Genomic DNA, 23,228 nt, shown 5'->3' with positions numbered 1-23,228 from the left:
CACCCACCCCCAAACATTTGCAACCGATTACACCCCAGAGCTGGCACGGAGGCGCGAGCCGGTCCTGTGAGCCAATTGCAGGAAGATGAGAAGGTAGCTCTGAAACCGGCAGGAGAAACATGCTCCTGGGTAAGAAAAGAGCTACAGAGACCGGCATCTCCCGGCAGCAGAACAGCTCGGCTTACAAGCTAAGGAAGTAAAAGGAGAGGGGCTTCCACTGTTCCAAAGCCGCTTGTGAGCTGGTGCTGCCCGTCCAAGCAGACGAACAGCCCTTTTGAGTCCTTGTCCTCTCTCTAAGGTGCCCCATGACAGAGACGCCTGGCGGCTGTGTCCAGGATGCCAACTTGGAACACTTGACAACTGGGTTCCATTCGTACCTAAGCTGCGTTGACTTGAAATCCCGAAAGGGTCCTAGGGTGTTTGCTGGAGTTTGCGGAGCACTCACTCTGTCTGACCTTCTAGAAATGACCATGGCTTGGTTGGATTGAGACGCCAGACCTGAAGCCCCCCAAATCAAAGTAGGACTCGGACCCTAGTTGTGAATGTCCACTCAATTGTCTCTTATGATGTACACAACTAGGTGCCCTTACCTCAGAGATGGGACAAGTGAGGCACAGGGAAGTGGGAAACTTTCTCAAAGTTGCACAGCAGAGAGTCTGAGGTCAGAGGCAGGATTTTGTCGTGTTTTTTGTTGTTGTTTGTTTGTTTGTTTGAGACAAGGTCTTATGCACACCAGGCTGGCCTCCAGCTCTCTATGCAGCTGAGGATGGTCATGAACTTTTGATTCTTCCGTCTCCATCTCTGCAGTGCTGGGAGTGCAGGCGTGCTCCACTCCTGCAGGCATTGTGTGGTGCTGGGGCTGGAACCCAGAGCTCCGTGCACACTAGGGCGTGCACTGTCAGCTGAGCTCCACTCCCAGCCCAGTGTTCTGAGTTTGAGCCCAGCAGCCTACTGTGACAACAGCACTGGCGTCTAACTAGATTTTCAGTTTCTTGGGGCAAAGACATTCTGTAGTTTTTCTGAGTGGGATGTATCACCACAGATCAGGCACTTTGTGCACACCGTGCTCTGCCCCCTCTACAGCGCGAAATGGCCCAGCATATTTGATGCCTTTCCCCACAGCCCTCCTACAGTGACAATGACACTCCCCAAACCAGTGCCTGTGTCACTCCTCAAACCCAACACTTATGGAACTATGCTCCACCATCGCTGGGCCTCTCCAGTTCTAACCTTCCCTGGGCACCAGTGGAAGAAAAGCTGGGTCCCTGCAATTCTGTCCAGTGGGGATGTTTCAGTGGGTCACTTTTCTGGAATTGTATTCTTGCAAGCTCCGGACACTGCTTTTCCGGTGTGTGGAATGTGTCAGGAAGGACTTTGAGTGGATTGCCACGCCAGAGGCTGGACCCACCTTGACTCTCACAGGGGTCACTGGGAAACACAAGACACACTGGGCATAGGTGGAAGGCTCGGCCCGGGCTGGAACCACCCTCATGGGGTGCACTGTTACGCTTCAAAACAGAACTTATCAGCGATAGAGGCTCATTAAGTTGTAAGAAAACAGGCAGGCTGAGCCAAGGTCGTAAGCTTCTCCTGTGCTTGTTCATGGCCAATGTTTTGTAAAAACCAAAAGAGTGCGGGAGCCTACAGGGGCCTGCATCACTGATGGATGGATGTGGAGCTTGTGGGGGAACTTTTCCAAGCCGTCTGGAAAACCAGCTCATTAGGACCTGTGGCCTACAGGCAGCTGTTCTCTTTCCCACGGGGTGGCTGGTCAGTGGGTGTGAGAGACAATCTCCACAGACAGCTAGGTCCCACCTACCACTCCGAGTAGTTTTACTGGAAGCTTCTGAGACTGCGAGTGAGGACAGACAGATGGTGGTCCTGAGCTTTCTGGCTCTGTGTGTGTGTGTGTGTGTGTGTGTGTGTGTGTGTGTGTGTGCACGCGCGTGCATACCCAGAGTACCTGATACAGTCTGTATTTGGGGATAAAGAATTTTAAAAAGAAACGATCCCTTTGTTAATTTTCCACTCAGTTTTATGCCCCAAAGAAGCCAGTCCATGGATGAACATCAGCTCCCAATTGCAGCGTCTCTCCAAAGGCACGTCACACGAGCCTGAGCTGGCTGGCCAGTGCTGACCGATTTCATGACTTCACTTCCAACGGCTGAGGTAGTCCTGACTGACTGGCTGGCAAATGCCAGTGGTCACACTGGGGACCACTCTGTCTTGCACAATGCTGGGGCACAGGGTAGTTACCTCTCTGGGGTCTTCAATTGATAAAGTGTGAACTCCAGGGTATTCTAGAAACGATGATGCGATTCAGGCTCGGAGAACTCTTGTATCAGACTCACCCAAGGCCAGAAGTGCCCTAGAGCAGGTCTGCACCATGACTATGACAGAGCCGAGTGACGTTCCTGCTGCCTTGGGTGGCTGTGGAGCCAGCCTCTTGTGCCCGGTTTCTGTGACCCACTCTACACAGCCATCGTCACGGGGTCTCGTAGCCTAATCAATCACCACCAGTGTTTTGTGAACACTGACGTGGTAGGACACGCACAGGAACACGGGTGAGGGCACGCACAGGAACACGGGTGAGGGCACGCACAGGAACACGGGTGAGGGCACGCACAGGAACACGGGTGAGGGCACGCACAGGAACACGGGTGAGGGCACGCACAGGAACACGGGTGAGGGCACGCACAGGAACACGGGTGAGGGCACACACAGGAACACGGGTGAGGGCACGCACAGGAACACGGGTGAGGGCACACACAGGAACACGGGTGAGGGCACGCACAGGAACACGGGTGAGGGCACGCACGGGAACACGGGTGAGGGCACGCACAGGAACACGGGTGAGGGCACGCACAGGAACACGGGTGAGGGCACGCACAGGAACACGGGTGAGGGTACACACAGGAACACGGGTGAGGGCACGCACAGGAACACGGGTGAGGGTACACACAGGAACACGGGTGAGGGCACGCACAGGAACACGGGTGAGGATAGACACAGGCACTTGGAAAGAAGAAATAAATGCTGAGAACATAGGCCTTGCTCCTCTAAGCCCATGCTGTGTGGCTTTCAGTATCTTCCACCTCCCCAGTTGAGTTTATTTCTAAGTATTATCTTTATTTTGGTGCTGATGTAAATGAGTTGCATTTTTAAAACTTTTAATCTTGGGTAGCCGATTGTTAAAAAAATCATAACTGATTTTTACATGCTGATCTTGTGACCTAAAACTATTGTTTCATGTATCAGCTCCAATAGATGTGTTTATGAGGTCTCCGTGGTTTCCCACATAGAAGGCTGATCGATCGATTTGTCTCTTCTTCTCTTATTGAGATGCTCGCCTGGTTGGAAGTTGTACTTTGATTCCATGAAGTTATATTGTTTGTAGTTAATGTTTCTCTCTATGAATGATTTGTACCGAGATAGCGTATTTGATAAAAGTTTAGAGACTTACTTTAAGGTTTTATGCATTGGTTTATCTTGCTTTGCTTATTTTCATGCGAGTGAGTGTTTTGCCTGGTTGCTTGTCTGTGCGCCACTCGTGCTCCTGGTGCCCGTGGAGGCCAGAGGGGGAGCACCAGGGCCCTCACACGGAGGCGCAGACGGTTGTGAGGCACCAGGTGGGTGCTGGGCCTGACCCCGGCTCTCTGGAAGAGCAGCCAGGGCTCTTAGCTGTCCAGTGCTGACCGTTTACCTCTGTCCCTGTGTGCAACCTGTCACTGACTTGCTTTGCTTATGGTGCACTACAGGGGTAAATTTCACCTTGTCAGAGTCTATAAACATCTTTGTTTGTTTGTTTGTTTCTGATCATTTTTTTTCCAGTTAGAAAAGCTCTTAGTCTGAATTCGTCTTTGATAACCTTAATTCTTGGTAATTAAGTTAATTGTACCCACATATAACTTGTATTTTTGCAGATCATGTTTATAAGCCTGGAGGAGGGTAGATAAGGAATTTTCAAATTAGAGCATGATTCTAGAACAAACCGGCTGATACATGTGGATGATTTGCACGGAGCCTACATTCAGGTGTCTGTCTTTACAAGGCTCACCACTGGTGAGGCAGAGACACCTCTGAGTCACTAGGGGGGACCTCGAGGCAGGAAGTTCTCAGAAAGAAAGAGGTGGCCACACAGGAAGTAGGAAAGCAGCTCGGAACATTAAGCTCATAGCTCTGTTTCCAGCATGTTCTTCAGCCGCACTCTAGGCTCGGCCTTTCCTCTCAGCCATGTCCTTTCTGCAGTTGACTCAACTCGTGTGCTGTGTTGGCGTCATGTGCTGAGGCAGCTCTCCCATCTTCAGAGTCACACTTCACAATTGGTCTGTCATTAAACATGGCATAATTACCTTTGGGTGACAACGTCCCGTTGTCCCCTCCAAGTTGGCTTCTGGGTAGCTGGAGGCTGAGGAGAGCCGCTGCATTAAGGAAAGTCATCAGACAGAAGGACAGTGAGGTGCACAGTGTAGGATGCCCCCCTCCGAAGCAGAGTTGGCCTCGAGGAAACTAAGAGCTACTGGTTCTTGGTCAGTCTGGAATGGGTGGCCATGTCCCACGGGCTTGGGCAGAGTGCTGCGTGTTTCTGTACATCATCTGATACAGGCCATGTGACCCTTCCACAGTGCCCCTCGCTCTTAGGCTGAGCTCTCTCATGGCCTCAGTGTAGAGCCACCGCATTTTTCACCCTCGTTGTTTCTCGGGGGACCCATATGTTAGATGAGAAGCCCCCAGCACGGTGCTGTTGCTCACGGTGCTGTTGCTCACGGTGCTGTTGGCTCAGCAGAGAGCCCACTATGAACTCTGCACCTTCTGATCCCTTCCATCCGGCACACACCGTCCACACACACCGTCCACACACACCGTCCACACACACCGTCCACACACACCGTCCACACACACCGTCCACACACACCGTCCTCACACACCGTCCACACACACCGTCCTCACACACCGTCCACACACACCGTCCTCACACACCGTCCACACACACCGTCCTCACACACCATCCACACACACCATCCACACACACCATCCACACACACCGTCCTCACACACCGTCCACACACACCGTCCACACACACCATCCACACACACCATCCACACACACCGTCCACACACACCGTCCACACACACCGTCCACACACACCGTCCACACACACCGTCCTCACACACCATCCACACACACCGTCCACACACACCATCCACACACACCGTCCTCACACACCATCCACACACACCGTCCACACACACCGTCCACACACACCGTCCTCACACACCGTCCACACACACCGTCCTCACACACCGTCCACACACACCATCCACACACACCGTCCTCACACACCATCCACACACACCATCCACACACACCGTCCACACACACCGTCCACACACACCGTCCTCACACACCGTCCACACACACCATCCACACACACCGTCCACACACACCGTCCACACACACCGTCCACACACACCATCCACACACACCGTCCACACACACCGTTCACACACACCGTCCACACACACCGTCCACACACACCGTCCACACACACCGTCCACACACACCATCCACACACATCGTCCTCACACACCGTCCTTACACACCATCCACACACACTGTCTGCACACACATACCATCCAGCACATACTGCCCGTGCACACTGTCAGTGCACACACCCACTCTTTCCAGCCTCATCCCACAGAGGCACAGTAAGACCCACGCACCTCACTGTTACTCCTTCTTCCTGTTGACTATGTTTGTCCCACAATCCTCCAGGGCTGGAAAGATCTGGGTGCCACTCCCTCCTCTCTTCAGAGTGTGACTTCTGGGGTCAGCTCTCTGAGGCTGGCTCTTGGTGTGCCAGAGCAAAGCTTGACTTTCCAAGTTCATTGTTTGGCTGCGAACTCTGGTCAGTCAGAGACCTCGTGTCATTGTCTTTCATGGTCGCTGCATTCTGGCCACAACATGTCGGTCCTCTGTAGCACAGTGTCTGTGCTTGTTGGTTCAACCAAACACAGATGAAAAGTATTTTTTAAAAAATATCATGTCTACTGAGTGTGGGCAGACTTTTCTCTCATCTAATATTTCCTAAGAGATTTACATTTACATAATGTTTTCACTGTGCTGTAAGTATCCGAGAGGTATACTTTCACATACATATATGGGATACATAAGATATATATAGCATATGTGTAGGTTCTGTGTAGATACTACATTTTACCCAAGGGCCTTGAGCACCTGGTTAGATTTAATTGTCAAAACGATGAAATCTAGAGTCACTTAGGGAGAGTCTCAGTGCGGGGTTATCTGGCAGAGTTAGCCTGTGAGTGTGTCTGGGACGGACTCTCTCGATTGCGTTAGTTCATGGAGAAGGACCCAGGCTACTGTGGGTGGCACCAGTCCCTAGGCAGAGGGCCCTGGATTATTTAGGTGGAGAGGGGGCCCTGAGCACAAGTGCCCTGCATGCTCTCTCTGCTCCTGACTGAGATGTGACTCCTTGCTGAAGTTCTTGCCCTGGATTCCCGGAAGTGATGGACGGTGACCTGGGGCTGCAGCCAAATAAGCCTTTTCCCTGAACTTGCTTTTGCCAGGATATTTCATCATAGTGACAGGAAAAGCAAACTGGGTCAGTGTCTCTTACCATCCCTAGAGCCAATTGATCTTAAGGAATAGCGTCTTAGCTAGGGTTTCCATTGCTGTGAAGAGACACCATGACCACGGCAGCCTTTATAAAGGAAAACATTTCCCTGTGGCTGACTTACATTTGAGAGGTTCAGTCCGTCACCATCATGGCGGGAAGCATGGCGGCGTGCAGGCAGACATGGCGCTGGAGGAGGGGCTGAGAGCTCTACATCCTGATCTGCAGTCAGCAGCAGGAGACTGTGTCCCACACTGGGTGGAGCTTGAGCACAGGAGACCTCAAAGCCCGCCCCCACAGTGACACACTTCCTCCAACAAGGCCACGCCCACTCTAACAGGGCCACACCTCCTGATAGTGTCACCCCCTTTGAGCCAAACATTCACACACGTCCCTCTGGGGGCCATTCCTGTTAACACTACCACAAATTGCTACGCTTTCATGTTCCCTAGTGGGTGACAATGAGGTGACACACGCTGTTGCTTTTACAGTCAACTCCGAGTGATGACATCACGGAGCATGAGTATTCGCATGATTTCCTCTGAATGACCTAATGCATCCATTTTCCTATAGAAGAACAGACTCTCCAAGGAGACAGGACTAGGTGGGTTATTGGAGGAGAGAGGGAGAGCTTGGAGAAGGGGCCTTTCACCAGGGCAGGAGGGTGGGGTGAACTTGCTTCGAGCCCCACCCCAAAGCCATCTGAGTAACTAGGAGGAACCCTAAGGTAGGAAGTTATCATAAAGAAAGAAGAGGCCGCACAGGAAGTGGGAAACCCCGAGACTGGACAATCATCCTGTAGCTCTGTTGCTCAGCCGCGTTCTAGGCTAGGCCCCTCCCCTCCCTGACCCTTGGACGGCCCCTCCCACTCCCCACCATGGACAGCTTCCAGGCCCGTGTGCTGCTTTGGATTTAGGAATGCCCCATCAGTTTTATTATAAGTGATGACTTGCAGCCTCTAAAGAATGCGTTCGTCCTTATCTCTAAAATATCCCTGACCACCCCCCTACCCAGGCTGTGCTCTCTCCCATGAACAAATTACACCTGGCTTTTTTCCACCTGGGCAGCAGACAGTGAGCATTTGGCGTGGAGACTTGGCTTGTCTCCACACCGTCTATTTGTCAAGAAGTAGAGTTCTGTGGGGAGCCTATTGGCCCAGGAATCCTAATAACCCTGGATCTGTGGGCAATTTGGGGTGAGTTATCTGTTTCTATTCTTCATGTAGCTTTTCTGTAGAAAGGCGGAAAGTTATAATACAGTGTGGTTTTGGAGCCATAACAAAATGACGGACATGAAGGTGGCCACCTCGGGGTAACCATGCACTTGGGTGCATTGAAAGAATGCAGAACGAAATGTTATCGTTCTTCCGCGGGGTCCTGTTTCATAAAGAGCCCGTGTTTTAGCTGTTCACCTAGGGAAAATACACACACACACACACACACACACACACACACACACACACACACATGAAATAAAGAAAGAAATGAGCTGTGGCAGTCCGGGGTGGACAGATTACATTTTCTGTGGTTTTTAGAAGGAGGGAAGCTGGGCAATGGTTCGGAAAGTGATTCACAGAGGCCCCTGTAGGGCTCCATCGAGACCCAGGGGCAGGTACTATATAGGTTGAACATTGTAGACGGAGTATTTCCACGCATCGTTGGACAGCCTAAGTCACTGTGTCAAGCGCATGCTCTGGTTTAGGCTACACCGCGCAGCATGCCGGCTGGCTTCTTGGCTCTGGAGGCACCCCCGAATAACCGAGCACACAAAGTAGGCCTGCCTTTTTCGAAGCTTTGAGTCGGTGTGCTATAAACATGGGCCTGAGGTTAGAATATTGAATTCTGGGACTATCAACAATCTGTCTTACCCCATTAATCAGAGATTTACGATCTCTCCAGTCTTAGGAGCCCTGGGGGCCGTCGTCGTTGATAATCCCCGTCAAGGAGAAGTAATCATCCCGACATGTGCTTAAAGAGGCATTTTCTCCTTGTTGACTTTATGTAGCAAATGATTGTGAGGGAAATGTTGGCCCACTCGCTCAGAGGCTTGCGGCTTTGGGAAGAGGCCCTGGGCTGGGGAAGGTGGAGATGTGGTGACTGACAGAACCCCTCGGATGGGCTCAGCCAAAAGCAGCACAACAATTTGCTGGGCGAGGCCTCTGACGCTGCGTCCCATTCCAGAGCAACGGAAGGAATAATCCTCCGTCCACCCCACTCTCCCAGGCGCCATTATGCCATGTTTGAATTACATGATCGAGAGACAAGTTTGGGTTCAGTGCTGATTCCCCCAAAACCCTTACGGGACAGAAAAGTTCATCCAGTGATGTAACAGCTTGCTCACCTGGCCTCTCCGGCCCCAGCTGGCTCCACCTCGGTTCTGTGGGGTTTGCGGGGAATGAAATAGGTTCAGAGCACATCCCTGTGCTAACTAAGCCTGATGGGGCGGGGGTGGGGGGGGCACACTCAGGTCAGGGACTCTGCTGACTCTCTGGTTGGAAGGATGCTCTAGGATCCCCTAAAATGCCCAAATCCCCACAAGCTCAGGTCTTTAAAATAGAGAATGGTAGCGTTTTCAACTCCTTCCCACACATACTTTCTATACTTACTTCTAACACCTAACAGAACACACACGCCGTGTAAGTGGTCACGCGGGTTGTTTGTGGGTGGTGGCAAGGAAAGGCGATAGGGGCTTAGGACAGACGCAATTCTGCTCTGAATAGTTTTGATGTGGTTGGTGACGTCCGTGGATACACAGAGGATAGATGCAGAGTGCTGGCCATCCAGCAAGTTTTCCACCACAGAAATCTGGTTTGTGTCAAGAAGGACGCGTGTTTTCCCAGGCTGGGTGTGATTGCTGTGTGCTGTGCTGGACTTGTGTGCGAGGATACAAGCTCCTGGGAGCTGCCGGCTACACCTAAGCCAAGGAAAACCCACAAATTAAGGGACCGACTTGAAGGAGTTTGAATGGAGCAACCACTGGGAGAAATTCTAATGTATGTAGTTGAGACCCATGTGGTTAGAAGCTCCAGAGTTTGGAGGAGTGGCTTCAGATCCAGGTGATAGCCTGAGTGCACACTGAAGGAAGCTAGTGCTGAGTCACTTCCACTGGGTGTGTGTGTGTGTGTGTGTGTTGTAAGTATGCATGTACGTGAGTGTGTGTCTGGTTTGGTGTGTATGGTGTGAATGAGTGAGTGTGTGTTCTGTGTGTGTGTGTGTGTGTGTGTGTGTGTGTGTGTGTGTGTGTGTGTAGTGTCAGGTGGGTGAACATTCACATGTGTGACCTTGTATGTGGAGGTCAGAAGTTGGTGTTGGATGTTTTTCTCCATTGCTTTCCATTTAGTTTTTGAGGCAGGGTCTCTCTCTGAACTGGACCACACCAGTTCAGATGAGCTGCCTAACTAGCTTGCTTTGGCTTCTGAGAGCTGGTCTGGCAAGCGGGCCTCTCTGCACACCCAGCATTTATCTGAGTTCTGTGGATCTGAGCTCCAGGCCCTCGCACTCACACAGAAGCACAGGCCTAGGAGACAGTGCACACACTGGAGCCAGGCCTCAGGGTTGTTAGAAAGACTGAGCTAATGCTTATAAAACACCCAGACACAAAGCAAGCACTTTAGAAGGGTTGGTGTAACAGATGTAAAGGAAAAAATAAAATGCCTAAGCTGGAGTAGGGCTCAGTGGGCAAGGTCCTTGCTCCACAGAATGAGGACCCGAGTTCAAATCCTCAGAACCCAACTAAGAGGCAGATATGGTAGTGTGCACCTGTGACCCCAGGGCTGGAGGTGGGGGTGGGGCAAAGACAGATGGTTCTGGGCAGCTTGCTGGTCAGTCTGTCCTGAGACGGTGAGCTGCAGGTTCAGTGAGGGACCTTGTCTTCAAAAATAAATTGGAGCTGGGCAGTGGTGGCGCACGCCTTTAATCCCAGCACTTGGGAGGCAGAGGTAGGTGGTTCGCTGTGAATTCGAGGCCAGCCTGGACTACAGAGTGAGTTCCAGGACAGCCAGAGCTACACAGAGAAACCCTGTCTCAAAAAACCCAAAATAAATAAATAAATAAATTGGAGAGTAAGAGAGGACAATAATAAAAATTGACCTCCGGCTTCTGTGTCAACATGTACAGGTGAGTATATTGGCACATGCACGTGCGCATGCTTGCACGCACACACACAGTTTTTTAAAAAGGAGTCTGCTATGTGTGCTGCATCCTGGGGCTGCTTGGTTACAGCTGTTCCTCTGGCGATCCCTCCCTTTGAAGATTTACACGATGCTTCCTGAATGATTTATGTGGCCTCCACCAGATCCCTTCCTGATGTGGCACCAGTAGGCCACCGTGTGCAAAAGCATTTTCTAGGCCGTACACGCAAATCAGGCTTCCAGAACCTTCATGCAGCGGCCCCTTCACTCCGTCCCTACACTCCCACCCCAGGGGATCCTGCTGAAGCTTTGGGGTTCAGGATGATAAGTCGAGGTCCTCACGCTGATGGGGACGAGGCATCTGCAGGGAGGAGTCCCTTGCAGCCACTGGACCAGTAACAAACCCGGAAGCGCCTGGGATAAAAGGCAGGAGCGAACACTGAGGATGCCAGAAGTACATTTTGCAGGATGAATCTTCAGCCCTGGGTTTCATCAACCACATCCTATGCCAAAGTCTCAAGGAAAGACATCCTGCCATCCAGGACTCATTGACAGGTTGGCGGCCTGACAGGAGAAGCTGACCCTGCTTCACGGTGGATCGAGGAGGGCATCCACACTCAGGAAGGGCTCCTGACTAGACATTGGATCCAGTCTCTTCCTCTATTTGTTTCAGGGAAGGGACAGCTGATGCAGACAAGCAGCAATTCCTCCACCTCACAGCTTCAGTCACAGCCTGGAGGGGCCCAAGAGCACCAAGAAGAGCCGGCTGCCAACTAATGGATGCTGAACAATGTCACCTTGGGATGGGGACTGGCTGGTCTGTGGCTATCCCTGTATTCTGGAGCACCAGGCTTGCAGGCAGTCCTTTATCAGAAAGTGACCACACGAGCCCTTTTGGTTAGGAGGACGACAGTAGAAGGCCCTGTGGGTTGGCGGAGCCATGCAGCATAGTCCTCTACCGCGACACTTTTGCTTGGAGTACTTCTTAAACCGAGGACAGTTCCCACATTGTCCCCTCTGTCTCTCTTCTGTGGTTCGCAGACATCCCTTTGTCTCTTACAACGTTTTCTTCCTTTGAGCCTGAAATTGCCCAGGCTCCATTCACCTCAGACCCCAGGGGCAACTTATGCAGAGCAGCTAGAGGTCAGCTTGCTATTTAGTTTACAGAAGGGTTGGGGAGGAAACTGAGGCATCCTTAGGATAAACCAAAGCCACGCCATTTTCCTCCTCTTCATCTTCAGCTCAAGGTGAGATGAGAGATATTTGGAAATCAAGCCTTGCCACCATCCCAGCAGCTCACACGGGATGGGGAGAACCCATGTAGATGTGGAAGAGGAACGGTAAAAACGGGTCAGAGGGAGGCGAAAGGGTCCTTCTGTCTGTGCAGCCAGCGGGCAGCACATCACTCAGAACCTCCCTCATAAAGGCTGTGGTACTTGTCTGAGGGGCCGCCTCAGCTTTTGAGCCGAAGCTACCCCATTCTTGGGGTACTCCAACGAATGACTGTGGAAGGGGGGCTCTTGGTCTCAGCATTATCCCTCAGTGTGTGTCTTCTCTACAGGTGAGACTCCTGTGATCAGGGGTCGGGGCAGGGCGGCTTAGGCACAGTGGCCACTTGGGTGCTTTCGTCTAGTGGCTCTCCAAAACTTAAAAACATAAGTTAAGACCAAGATCCATTGCTCTCCACATCCAGCCCTGTTTTCAAACACTCTCTTCATCATTTCTATTTTATAATTGTATGTATGTATGTATGTATGTATGTATGTATGTATCATATGTGTGTGTGTTGAACTCATGTTATCGGGCCTGCTGACAAGCCTTTACCCACTAAACCATCTTGCCCACCAAGCTCTCAGGTGTGCAGTTGCTGGGCAGTCACTGTTGTGGCCACTGCTGTCATTTAAATCCAACAACCATTAATGTGCTGTGGGCAGGTGCTGAAGATCAAGCACGGGGTCCAGGACATGCCAGGCAGTTCTCTACCACTGCACTACATCCCCAGCCCACGTCCCCAGCCCACGTCCCCAGCCCACGTCCCCAGCCCACGTCCCCAGCCCACGTCCCCAGCCCACATCCCCAGCCCACGTCCCCAGCCCACGTCCCCAGCCCACGTCCCCAGCCCACGTCCCCAGCCCACGTCCCCAGCCCACGTCCCCAGCCCACGTCCCCAGCCCACGTCCCCAGCCCACGTCCCCAGTCCACAGAGGCCAGCAATTCACTCCGTTAAGCAATTTACTCTTGCTCTTGTGACTGCTGGATTGAGTGGTCCACTCAGCACAGCTAAGGGGTCAGCCTTGGGACGGACAGCTCCATACACCTCTGGCCATCTGTCTGCTGCTCTCCTAAGACTGTGCCAAGCCAGGGGCCAGCACAGACAGAGCTGTTGGCCCCACGTTCCTCACCATGGTGGGGCCGTACTCTTGTCTGACCTTGAGCCAAAGGAAACCCTGGGTGCCTTAGCTGTCTCTCCAGGTGTTGTGTCACAGTGGCACGTATAAACCATATGGTGAGCCAGCCATCACCGTGTAACTGTGGGTGAAGGGATTTTCTTGGTTAAGGATCTTTGGCGGAGGTCACACGTACTCAGGGAGAGTTGATGGAAAGCCAGATAACACACCAAGATCGTGCCTCGTGGTGACCTTTTGACAGACCAACAACACCCCACCACTGCCACCTGCCCAAACTCAGACTTTAATCTTTGCACCACTACGACTTGCCTTTCGTGGCTCCCTGCCGTGTGACATGAAGCACACAATGCCAGCAAGGAAGGCTTCTTAGGAAAACAATCAGCCTGAGTTTAATTACCACTCGAGATTTAGCTGTCAGGATGGTTGTTTGGAAAGAGGAAGAGGCAGTGGCAAGGGACCCAAGAGAGACAATTACGAAAATGCCACCATGAACACAATTATATGTACAACTAATGTACACTAATTTTAAAAAAAGAGAGAGAAAAAAAGATCTAGCCTCCAGTGACCAGGAAGGAACTGGACAATGACCCACTATGAAGATGGCAAATGCGACGAGCACCTCGGAAGGGACCAGCTTTCTCGTGTTTTTTTTTCATTTTTAATTGTTAATTTTTTTTAATGCTTCGTGAGATATATAGTGATGGTGTCCCCACGTGACCACGGCACTGTCTGTGATTTACTTTGTTATAGACGCTGTTTGAATGTGTGTGCACCTACACGCATACACGTGCATGTGGAGGACAGAGGTCAACACCAGGTGTCTTCCTCCGTTCGTTCCCTACCTGAGTTTTTGAGACAGTGTCTCCCACCGAGACAGCCGTCTCTCTGCCTTAGCCTGGTAGGCCAGTTGTCCCCAGGGGACCCTCCCTCCTTTGCCTCTCCAGCACTGGGATTACAAGTGTGTGTGTGTGTGCTACATCTGGGTTTCACAGAGGCACTGGGGAACTGAACTCAGGCCCTCACACTCGCAGGGCAAACACTTTGCCAACTGAGCCATTTCTCCAGGTCTACAATAACAAAAACACATGGACTAATAGAGAAATGTGAACAGCTCTTAAATTCAGACACTCAGTGCGTGGATATTCATATCTCATTATTTCTTGTAGGTCTTTCTGCAATACCAAAAAAAAAAAAAAAAAAAAAAAAAAAGGGAAGGCTGGAAGCAAACAAATAGATACGTATAGATAAATAAAGCAAAGGCTTCTAAGGGAGACATCACCTTTTATTTCTTCCCATCCTATTACCAAGACCCTGAAGCTTCTATATGGAAAACCACACATTCTATAAGTGGTTTTTTAAAGCAGCAGTATTATTTTCACAGTTCAGAAGTTATATAAATTTGAGGGGGCACACGGTGAGCAGAAGTCTGTATAGACAAATCCCCTCACACTATGCCTGTAGTGTGTTTTAGGAGCAGCTGCCACATGTGGCTAGAATAGGGAGGGTGCCATGGTTGACGTGTTTTAACACACAGCCCACCCACCAACTCACGCGTCTTACAACACAGAGCCTGTGTGGCAGTGCCAATGCCACTACCAGTCTGCTCTGTGCTCTTCCTTATGGTCAGCGGTGCTCATGGGGTGTGGGTGGTGATTCTCCTCTGACCCTTGTGCAGGGTGACACCCCAGGATGCAGGCTTGGGCTTGGTTGGAAGGTTTCCAGGCTGCTGAAGAGGGAGCCATCTGTGCAGGAGTGAACTTCCCACCCGCCCACAGGCAGAGGAGGCGGAGTGTCTTGGGGAAGCGATGCCCTTTGGAACTGGAAAGCACACTGCCACTCCAGGTGCCCTGATTGATGGAGACAGGCCCTGCCAGATTCCGTTCTCGAGCCTGGAAATTCCAGGAGGATGCTCCTACTGGGAGTGACATTTTCTTGGACAGTCACCAGGGACTGTGAAGAACTTTCCTCACCCCTACATGTCTAAGGCATGAAGGACAAAGGTCAATATACAGAGAATTGGAAATGATAAGAAGACCCAGCGATGGGTTGCCCTGGGGAAACTCAGTGCCCCGTGGCATCATCCCAGCCTGGTTCACGCTCTCCCTAAAGCGAGAGCCGTCAGCGTCAGCCGTCTCCAGAGCACGACAGGTGTTCTGCAGCATGCTCTTTATGGTTCTGTAATGGGTGCAGCCAGGGAAGCCTTGCACCACTCTGGCACTGATAGACTCTGGGCTCATTATTCTAGACCTTTACTCCCTGGAGTTGGGTCGGTTCGGTTCGGTTTGGGGTCTGTGGGTAATCACAGGCCTGTTGTAGCCTGAACCTGTGCAGGGGTTTGTGTGGGTTGTGGCCACGGGAACCGTATGCATTCCTCCAACAATAGGGGGCGTGCTAGTACTCTTTCTCCTCCTCTTTCTTCTCTTCTTCCTCCTCTCTCTGGTTTGTTTGCTTTGAAAGGATCTCACGATATAGTCCAGGTTGGCCTTGAACTTGCTATGTAGCCCCGGCTGGCCTAAAACCCAGAGCTTCCTATCTCTACTTCCTGAGTGCCGGAATGCAGCCGCCTGGCACAGGGGAGTGTGGCCACCGTGCATCTCACCGTGGGTAACTGCCACACGGAATACTCTTTCCCTAACCACTAAGCTCCACAGCCCCAGGGAGCTCTCCGGGAAGCAGAACTGGAAGAGGAGGGCATGATTTTGTTAGCATCCACCATACTTAGCCATGTAAGCCAAGGTACTCATCACCACTGTCAGCCTGTTAATGCTAATAAATGGATATCAGTGTTTTTGCTTATCAGGCTAGGAATTCTCAGGCCTGGCTACACTTCTCTGTCTCTAGGCCCAGAGAGTATGGGGAATTAGATTTGGTGTTTGTTTGTTTGTTTGTTTTATGTGTATGGGTGTTTTTCTGAATCTATGTCTGTATACCACTTGTATGCCCACTGCCCATTGAGGCCAGAGGAAGGCATTGGATCCCCTGGGAATGGAGCAACAGATGGTTGGGAGCCACCATGTGGGTGCTGGGAATTGAACCCAGGTCCTCTGGAAAAGCAGTCAGTGCTCTTAATTGCTCAGCCATCTTCCCAGCTCTAGATTTGTTTTCTATAAAAAACAAGTATTTTGAAAAACTGTGATGAAAATTGTGGGCTCTGGCGTCTGGAATTCTGACTTAAATTTTGATTGTATCACTACCTAAAAGTACCTGGCAAGTTATTAATCCAAGCCTCAGTTTCTTTGCCTGTAAAGTAGGCCCAAGGAGGATCCTACCTTTTATTCATACCTTGGATGATGCTCAGAAGTCACCAGGTGCCTGTCCGCTGAGCAGCAGATGGCCCACAAAGCTCTCACTGTGTCTAATCTCGTCCCCTCCCTGCTCCATGACCAAGGAGCACTTGACAGTTAGAGGCTATCGAAACAGCGTCTGCATCTGTGTGGAGCAGTGCCGTGGTAACTGGAGAACACATGGTGTTTGAAATGGGACGAGGATTATAAACAGAAAGTTTGGTGAATCATGCAAGTGTGGTGCCATGTACATCTACACAGCATCTACAAGTATCATGTACATCTACACGGCGTCTACACGGCATCTACACGGAGCCTACAAGTGTCGTTTTGATGCCTAAGTCTGTGATTTTGAGAACTTGGAATTGAGGAGAATGACTTGTTTCATGAGTTTCTTTTTTCTCTATAATTTACTTCATCGAAACCATCATAAAATTAAAAGCTTTAGAAGAAGCTTTAGAAGAAAAGCTGTGTCAGTGATGTCCAAATTAGACCTCTTATTTTGTTTTGCTTTTTAACTTATTTGCAGCAGGAACACCCTACAGATCTACCAATATATTGCCGAAATCACATGAACTTAGCCAGGTCATGCTGCACAAAGTCAGAATGTAACAGCCTGTGTATACTGGTTAGTTTTCTGTTGCTGTTGTGAAACACCAGGAGTAAAGGCGGCTACACAGAAGGACGGTGTGTTTGGGCTTATGGCTGCGAGGCTTGAGTCCATCATGACGGGAAGGTGTGGCTGTGACAGGCCCTGCAGCGGGAAGCTGAGAGCTCACATCCACAGGCATAGAGCAGAGAGTGAGCAGGAGGTGGGGGAGTCCGTAAACACTCATAGCCTGCTGGGCCCCCTGCACCTGCCCCTCCCCCCCCACCTCCCCCTATGACTCACTTCCTTCCCTAGGCTCTACCTCCCAACGTTCCACAACCTCCCCAAACCGCACCAGTTAGGGACCAGGTGTTCAGATACTCATGACTGGGGCAGTGGGGAGTGTGGAAAGTCTTCATTCAAACCACCACAGATTTTATTTTACATGCTTGCAACAAATATTTTAAAAGTATTTATTTGTTTGTTTACTTATTTGCTGTTTGTTTTTGAGATAGGGCTTCTCTTTGTATAGCCCTGGCTGTCCTAGACCTCACTCTGTAGACCAGGATGGCCTTGAACTCAGAGAGATCTGCCTGCCTCTACTTCCCAAGTGCTGGGATTAAAGGTGTGTGCCACCACCACCTGGTAGGTTAAAACAAACAAAAACAATTTTTTCCCCAATTTTGGCCTTTTGAAACAGGGTTTCTCTGCATATCTCTTGACTGTCCTGGACTTTCTCTATACACCAGGCTGGCCTTGAACTCAGAGATTCATCAGCCTCTTCCTCCTGAGGGCTGGGGTTAAAGGTATGTGTCACCACACCCAGTTTAAAAAAATCAATACTATTTTACAATCACACTACAAACTTCAAATAGCTGTGAATAAATTTAATTAAATACATATGAGAGATACATCTGTCTAGTTAGCATTAAGTGTCAGCTTGACATAGCCCCAAGGCATCTGAGAGAAAACCTTGACTGAGGGATTGCCGAGATCAGATTGGACTGTGAGAGTGTCTGTAGAACAACGTCTTGATTATTGATTCAGTAGGACCCAGCCAAATGGGGGCAGCACTATCCCTAGGCAGGCAGTCCTAGGCTGCACAAGAAAGCTAGCTAAGGGTCTGGAGAGATGGCTCAGAGGTTAAGAGCACTGTCTACTCTTCCAGAGGCCCTGAGTTCAATTTCTAGAAACCACCTCCTGGCTCCCAACCACCCATAAAAGGATCTGATGTCCTCTTCTGGCATGTGGGTATACATACACCCCTACATTAAAACAAAACAAAACCAAAAATCCAAAAACAATAACAGTATATATTATAAAGCTGGGCGTGGTGGCGCACGCCTTTAATCCCAGCACTTGGGAGGCAGAGGCAGGTGGATCGCTGTGAGTTTGAGGTCAGCCTGGTCTACAAAGTGAGTCCAGGACCGCCAAGGCTACACAGAGAAACACTGTCTTGAAAAACAAAACAAAACAAAACAACAACAAAAAGAGCAATTCCTAATATGTGCTTAAAAAAAAAAGAAAGGAAGGAAGGAAGAAAAGAAAACGAAGCTAGGAAGCTAGCTAAGCATGAGGCGGTGAGAAGGGCAAGCCAGAGAGCAAGGCAGTGATCACGGAGAGGTCGACAGGACAGTCTCTCTATAGAAAATCTGAGGTCAATCTGAGAAAAACTAAAGAGGCCTAGAAACGGAGAGACACATCATGTCTGTCGATCAGAAGAAGCAACGTTTTAAGACACGTATGTTCTAGCTGGGTGGTGGCAGCGCACACCTTTAGTCCCAGCACTCAGGAGGCAGAGGCTACACAGAGAAACCCTGTCTCAAACAACAACAACAACAACAACAACAACAACAACAACAACAACTCCCAAAACAAGGCACTTATGTTCTTTACATATATGTACTTGTTCTATAGAAAGTGCATTAAAAACCCCAGCAGATGTCTTCAAGAGACATTAATGATCTGACTAACGCATGTGCAGAAGCACCAAGGATTGAACACACTGCAATGTTTAGTTTGCTGCTACTATGATAAAGGTCTCAGCAAAAGCAACTTGTGAGCGTTAGTTTGGGCTCATGTTTCAGAGGGATGAGAGTCCGTCATGGCCTTGGAGGCATGACAGCAAGCAGCAAGGACGGCAGCCAGAGCTGGAAGCCGAGAGCTCACATCATCATTGCAAACGTGGACAGAGAGAGCAAACCGGAAGTGGATGAAAGATTTAAACCGCTCGGTCTCAGCCTACGGGTTGAGACCCTTTGGGAGTCGAGTGACCCTTTCACAGGGTCGTATTTCAGATATCCTGCATATCAGGTATTTACATTATGATCCATAACAGTAGCAAAATCACAGTTATAAAGTATCTACAAAAATAGTTCTATGTTGGAGGTCAGCACAGCATGTGAAACTGTGTTAAAGGATCCGCATGCTAGGAAGGTTGAGAACCTCTGATTTAAACTCTCAAAGACACCTCTAGTGACCCACTTCCTCCCCAGACACCACCACCACCACCTGGGAACCAAGTATTCAAATACCAGAGTCTGTGGGGGACATCCCATTCAAGACACCACAAATATCTAAAATGATTTTGAAAAAGAAACACAAATTCAGAGAATTTATGTAACTCACAATATAATGGTGCAACAGTCAAAAGCAACTGCATTAAGGAAAGCTTAGCAACAGGCCAGCACACAGCGCAGCTGGAAGTTGTAGAGACTATCAGAGCCATTGGAAGAGAAGCAGGAGTCTTTGTTGCTAAAACTGGAAATGCAATGACCATGGGATGAAATACTCTTCTGCAATGAGTAGTGATGGACTGTGGAAACATCTTGACGATGCAGGCAAACCTCAAATACAGCGTATCAACAGATCAGGCAAACCTCAAAGCACAACGAACCAACAGAACTCAAACCTAAATGCATTGCATATAGCTAATTCCGTTATAGGAAATCTAAACAAAGACAAAAATAACTTAGGAACCAGAAAGGGTGGAGGAGAGAGGCAGCCCGGCTGCAGAGGGTTGAGGATGCTTCCTGGTGTGATGTAGATATGGACTTTGTTCTCAGTGGTGGTTGCCAAAGTGTATGTAATTCTAAGTTTGTTGAACTGTATGCCTGTCAACTGTGTATCTCATTTGTAACAATCATATCCAAATAAAAACCTCATTAAGAAAAGAAAATGTATTAAGACAAGAAGTTGCTACATCTTTACATGACTCTCAGGGACAGACTTGACTGGGGCTGTGAGAGGATGAAGAAATGACAGACACACAGACAAAAAAAGTGGCAATTGGGTGGTCTGGGCTCTCAGCTGGCAAATGGAGTGTTTTACACCCAACGACTTAAACTTGCACTCCTTCTACCTATGTGTTTATTCCTTTAGCCTTGTTTCTTCCTTGATGTTTGTTTCTTCTTTTTTCTGTCTCTTTTTCCCTCACTCCTTTCATCTGTATAAGCGTGCTTGTCCCTGGAGTGTTCCCTCAGCTGACCTATGAGAGTGTCCTGTAGCCAGTGTCTACACTCTTGTCCTTGTTCAGGAACCATTTTCTGTGTCCATGCTCAGCTTGCAGGGACATAGACCTGACTGCTGGGGTGGTAAGGAAATAAAGAAAAAACAGACAGATAGACACAGACAGACAGACAGACAGACAGACACACACACACACACACAGAGAGAGAGAGAGAGAGAGAGAGAGAGAGAGAGAGAGAGAGAGAGAGAGAGAGAGAGAGAGAGAGAGAGCTGAGGCTGGCTAGACTGGACTTTCAGACAGGAGTGTTTGTACGCAGGGTTGAACAGAAAGGTGGGGTTCTTACATACAGATAAGCAAGGAGGCGGGGTGTGTGGTCTGCAGATGGATCAGGGAGAACAGCTGAGCTAATCTTGGTTGGACCAGTCTCTCTATCAGATCAGCCTTCAGAACATAAACGTCCAGGGAGGAAAAGCCATGGGCGATGTACTCTGCGTACACTCTCAACATCCACACACAGAGCAGAGAGAAGGCCTTGCCCTTTCCCTGTGAGCCTTCCTCCCCCCCCCCACCCCGGAGAGAAGGAAGGTATCGCATTACTCCATGGGTCAGAGGTTCTGGGGTCCCTGGCGTGGCCATGCCATGTGAGCCACACACGTCACTCAGGACTTCACTCACTTGGGGCTTCCTCCACTCCCTGTAACAATGCTCGATCCCAGGTTAGCTCAGTTTCTGCAGCACGAGTTCATGTGTGCGGTGGCGTGGACTGGGTTGAACAGCTTCTTGGAGGGGCGCCCTCCTTGAGATTCTTAGAATTCTGTTCCTGGGGAATTGTTTTGACTAACAAAAGCACGGCAGAATGCTTTATGCTGTCTGTGGTGGGATAATTTCCCAGTGCAGACAAGCCAGCTTCTCTACCTAACCGACTGACTGAGCATTGATTAAACCGTTTATTTATTTATTTATTTATTCCCACGAATCTCCCAAGGATAGGCAGTGAAACCCTTTAAAACTGTGACCCAGCTCCCAAGTCCCCACTTCCTCCTTTCGCACCTCTCCCCATGGCCGTAATTCTTAAGAGGCAATTTTAAGACGAAAGTCAGATTTCAAATAGAAAAAGAAGAAAATGGAGCTATGCCACTGGCTTATCTTCTTAAACAATTCTATTCTCGTGACATTAAATTCCTACGTTTGCAATGACTCCAGGTCATGAATGGTGATGCCACAGTCTGTAGCATCTGCGCATGCAGTTGCAGGACCCCAGTCTACTCCTTTGTGTCTCCCAGTCGCCCCAACTTAACCCCCATGCTTAGCTGTGCAGAGCTGTGACGACCTTCTAGTCAGGCAGATGATGTGAACGCGCCTTTTGCTGAATGCGCCTTTTGCTGAATGTCACCACGCAGCCTGCCTGTGCCACCTGACCTTATCTCTCCAGCAACTCTGCGAGGTAAGGACTGTCACGTCTCCGTTTTACAGACGAGGGAATGAAGGCAAAGGAAAGTGAAATAGCCTGGCACTAGGATTCTGATCCGGGGGGCGTGGCCTCCAGAAATCCTTATTCCGGCCCTGATCCTATGCAATTCAGGACACCGTGAGCAAAAGAGAGCAAAGCAATCATCGGTGAGCTTCTGGGGTCACGCTTGTTAGCAGAGACAGCTTCTGGGATTGAAGACCCCACTCACGGGGAACCTAAGTGCTGTCCATGGGTGTACACGTTCCCAGACATACTGCACACTGGTTTATGGACAGAATTTATGACACCACAACCCTGGATGATAATCTTCTGGGATGTACCTGTTTCACTTCCTGCCTGGAGAAAGGAGCTGCTGCCTTGCTGTTGGAGCAGGAATAAGGCCACCACCCCTTCCAGTGAGGCGACCCCCGGGATGAGCGTCTGTGGTACTCCTTCGTGGAGGGTGTGATGAGGACCCCAGTGACTCTGTCCAACAGCCCACCAAGCTTTCTGCTTCCTTTGGGATTCAATCTGGCCAGTAACACACATGAAAGCAAATCCTATGTAACCCCAAGTAACTGCTCCTCTGTGTCCTCAGTGATCAAAGCCAAGCCATCATCGCTTGTCCCCAACTTGATAAAGAAAGCCTGTCTATTTCTCCGGTACTCCCCTGAGCTTGGCTGGGTATACGAACGGCCCTGGGGTTCTAGGGACTCACAATCAACGTGCTAAAACAAGTTAGTGAATGAGCACCGACTCGACCTGCTCACCCGGACAGAGAAGCTTCTCTTCCTCTCCTTCCTTCTATGTCCTTCCTCTTTCTCCATTTCGCTGCCTGATCTACGATTTGGACTCTCCATGATGGAGAGAGACACAAACGCCAAAACGACATCAAAATGGCACTCACGGTGGTGACGCGTCCCCCGCCAGGTCCAGTGCTACATCCACGTGCCGGTCTGGAACTTCTCTTGAACATCTTATGGGGCTTCTTGCCCAGGGGCCCCCGGCTCCTGCTTCTGCCTGGCAGGTTGTATGCACCACAGGGCAACTTCCCTAGCTCGCCTTCTCTACCAATCAGATCCACCTGGCTCTGCACTGGGCCCTCTCCTTCCCAGGTCTAGACACTGCTGGTGCCCAAGATGCTCTCTGGCTTCCCGCAGGCCCGGCCCGAGGCACACCTAGTTTCAGCTATCAACGCTGCCCTTTCAGGACATGCCGTTCTGAATCTGTCCTCTTTAAATGGGGCCAGTGTCTCTCTCAG

The 23,228-nt window shown here is 50.1% G+C and overlaps 1 protein-coding gene across 2 annotated transcripts in view; it reads right to left on the bottom strand.

Moving 5' to 3' along the window:
• Positions 1–23,016, bottom strand: part of CLDN14 (claudin 14) — an 89,321-nt gene extending 66,305 nt beyond the window's left edge. The window contains exon 1 of one of the 2 annotated variants that reach the window (XM_084801418.1): positions 22,875–23,016. The gene's annotated coding sequence lies outside the window, so the exon portion shown is untranslated. The remainder of the gene's footprint in view (positions 1–22,874) is intronic. The other variant, XM_084801416.1, reaches the window with a different exon arrangement.
• Between the last annotated feature and the right edge of the window lie 212 nt (positions 23,017–23,228).

This window comes from Acomys minous, assembly GCF_964271855.1.
Source record: "Acomys minous genome assembly, chromosome: 11".
NCBI lineage: Eukaryota > Metazoa > Chordata > Mammalia > Rodentia > Muridae > Acomys > Acomys minous.
This window is presented reverse-complemented; position numbering and strand designations above follow the sequence as displayed.